Genomic DNA, 3,823 nt, shown 5'->3' with positions numbered 1-3,823 from the left:
TTTTAATATTCTAAGCCTGAACTTAAATATAGGGCCCTGATATGCTTACACAATCAAAATTAGGGCAAGACACTGATATTACAAACAAGTATTCCTTCATTCCTATATACACAATCTCTAACAGCCTTAAGCAAGGGTCTCTAGTAGCAAGAGACAAGAAAGGGAAAAGAGGGAAGAGGGACAGAGGCAGAGAGCGACACAGAGAGACAAGGACGAAATGAGAATGGGAAAGGGATGGGGAAGACAAAGTGATGGAGACACAAAAAGACAAACAGAAAAAGAATGATACAGAAAGATCAAGGGAAAGAGGAAAAGAAAAAATGAAAGAAGGAAGGAAGGGAGGGAGGAAGGGAGGGAGGGAGGTAAAAAGGGAGGAAGGGAGGAAGGAAGGATGGAAGGAAGGAAAGAAGAGAGGGAAGGAGGTAAAAAGGGAGGAAGGAAAGAAAGGAGGTAAAAAGGGAAGAAGGGAGGAAGTTAGGGAGGACGGAAGGATATTGTAACCATTCTAAAAAAGTATGGTAGACTGTGAGAATGCATGAAAAAGAAAGTGAAATCAGATGAAAAGAGGTGCATGTTTGTGCATTCCCTAGTACTTTCAATAGCAAGATAATGAGGAATAAATGCACTGAGAAGATAATATGTACTATAGCCTTTCAGAGAGCAGAAATAAGAGCAGTAGACGGAGCTCACGCTGGGATACAAGTGACTGTTGTTTTCATTTGTGTCCGATTCTTTGTGACCTCATTTGGGGTTTTCTTGGCAAAGATACTAGAGTGGCTTGACATTTCCTCCTCAACTTATTTTACAGATGAGGAAACTGAGGCGAACAGGGTTAAGTGTCTTGCCATGGGTCAGACAGCTAACAAGTATCAGAGGCCAGATTTAAACTTAGAAAGATGAGTCTTCCTGACTTCAGACGTGGATGTTTCCAAAGGGATTTCTTACATCAGGTTGAGAATTAGACTAGATTATCTCTTGGGTACCATGCTTAAGATTCCATGAATCTGTGCATCTTTCCTCATAGAGCTTGCTTGGAAAAGGACAGGATTTATCAGATGAGATTACTACTGACCAGGCTGTCAAATGTATCTCCCTAACAGATCTTTTCTTCCCTGCATGAACTATCTTTGACTACTGCAGGTGAATCAGCAGTAGGTCTCATTAACACAATGTATTCTCCTTTCATAAGGCATCCTTAATAGACAGCAACTCAAAATGTTTTACCTAGGCCGTCAATCATCATAAACTGAAGAGGAAAAGAAAGTTTTCACAATGAGATTTCAAGGGAGGAAGTTATTAAGTGGCACAGATGTAGAGGAGAGAGAGAGATTAAGATATAGGAGCCAACAGAAGAAGGAAATTGTTCTGTAAGTCGTAATGGGAAGAGGAAAAAGCAAAGAAGTAGAAGGGAGAAGCATTATAATTGGGCATTTATTTATCACCTACTATGTTTAAGACATCATGTTATAGAATAGTGGAAAAAAAAGGTAAAAGTTTAGTCCTAGCCCTCAATGAGCTTGAGGGAGGGAGAGGTTTGTAAGAAATATGGTATGTATAGGAATAAATATGATATAAGATTGGAACCAAAGATCTAAAGATCTCTGAAATCTTCTAGCTTAATCTTTTTATTTTACATTTGAAGAAACTGAGGCCAAGGGAGGTTAAATGACTTATTCAAAGTCATAGGGGTAATATATCTCATCATCAATATTTGAATCCAGTTATTCTGACTCCTGAGTCAGTATTTTTTCCAATGGACCAGCAGAAAGTGGTAGTAACTATAGAGAGATTTTGGCCAAATATTTTCCAATCTCTAGACCTCAGTTGTCTTATCTGTAAAATGTGGTTGGGATAAATTATCTCTAATTTCCTTCAAGTTCTAAATCCTATGATCCTTAATAAGCTCTAAATCCTATGATCTTTAATAAATGCTTGTTGAATTGAATCCTTCCTAAATTTCAGCACCTTCTGGTCTGAGAAGTTGGCTTGTTACAATGGACCCTATTTCCTGTTGTGCCAAGAATATGTTGTAGGAAACATTGGACTAAAGCTAACAGCTGAATGGGTGGGCTCCTTCCTTTATACCAGGCTCCTTGCGAGCCATGTTCTTATGATCTAACAAGGTCTCACTGTCGATTATTTATTTTTACCGTTTGATCTACATCATTCCCCCAAAATATCATTAGTTCAGCACTGCCTGACAAGTCTTATCCTAACCTGGCAATACAAGTGAGCACATGCTCAGGTGTTCCCTCAGGTATTCCTGAGTTCTGGAAGAAATGATAATATTTAGCAACAATCATTTAATGCTTTTCATCTTCAAAGCCCTTTTACAAACATTACCTAATTAACCCTTCCAACTTCCCTGGGAGGTAAGGAAGTATCATTATCTCCTGGTTTCAGAAGGAAAAACTGCAGTATAAAAATTAACCAGCAAGATCTCTGTCATAGTCAGTAGTAGTGTCAAGATTAGACTGCAAGGCCTTTAAACTCTCACCTCCTTGCTCAAATGGAAGACAGTAGGAATATGAGTGAAAATTTTCTATTTCTAACTAAAATCATATTGTATCTGTTTTAGTATTATTAACAATAATAAGAATTATAGTACATTTTTTAAAAGTTTAAAATGTTTAGTGTACTTTTAAGGTTTTAATAGCTGAAAATGGCACTAAGACTTTTGAGGTATCCTGTATAATGGCTTACAAGTTAGAAAGTGCTTTACATATATTATTTCATTTGAGAACTTTGCAAAAAGCCTATAAGATATATAGTACCAATACTATTATTCCCATTTCACAAATAAGAAAATAGAGAATCAGAGAAATATAGTGATTTATCTAAGGTTAAACAGCTAACTAGTCAATGGTTCAAGTAGATGAACCCCTCAGCCTCTCCTTTAGGCACCTTTTCTCCATTCCCTTTGAGAACTCCTTCCTATCCAAGAAGCCTATATATTTCCCTTCTCCCATATCAAAAAACTGCTCTCCAGAGAAGTTAAAAGTCATTAACAGCAGCTCATTATTAGGTCTAAAGCTTCATAAGGTGAAATATTACCTTTCCCAGATACATTTGATTTTTATTTAGAGAGAAGTCTCTTTTTGACCTGTCAAAGATTCTAACTGTGGAATGTCGCTATCAGTGACCTAGGATTGGTACAGTGGGAAAACATCTACCCTGGCATTTTATATGTAGTAGGAGCTTAATAAATATTGGTTGAATTGAGATGAGCCAATTGAACCAAGACCCAGAACACATGGATTCTAACCCTGGTTTCACTACTTGCTAGCAGTGTAAATAGGCAAATGACTTCACCTCTGTGTTCCTCAATTCTCATTTATACACACAAGGGACTACATTATGTGACTTCAAAGTTCTTTTCTGACTCTAAAATTTATTCCAAGATTCTAAAGGATCAGTTATGGCACAGAATCCAGAAGCAGCAGACCTCAACTAGACATATGTTACCTAGTGATGAAGTCTCCCTGGGTTGCTGGAGCATGGATGCTTGGGTAGTAAACCACAGGTTTGTTGAGTGATGTTACATTGCCAATCCATCTGTTGGGCATACTCTAGGAGTAAGATAATGAAAAGCAAGGTAGCTAAAAGAACAGCAATGTTAAGTACTAGTCAAAATTCTCAAGCTCCACTATTGTTCCCTCTCAAGCCACAAGAAAAGGGAGAGCAGTTAAAAAGTGAGGAAGACTGACCTGAAAGAATCTGAAATGAGCTGGCTCTTTATAGGGACAGCCACTGAAACATCTTATGCCACATTGAGGGCATAAGTGGCAAACCTGAAGCCAAAAACGGGCATTCACCTACTGGT

This window comes from Trichosurus vulpecula, chromosome 5 (assembly GCF_011100635.1).
Source record: "Trichosurus vulpecula isolate mTriVul1 chromosome 5, mTriVul1.pri, whole genome shotgun sequence".
In the NCBI taxonomy this organism is placed as follows: domain Eukaryota; kingdom Metazoa; phylum Chordata; class Mammalia; order Diprotodontia; family Phalangeridae; genus Trichosurus; species Trichosurus vulpecula.
Note: the sequence above shows the minus strand (reverse complement) of the source record.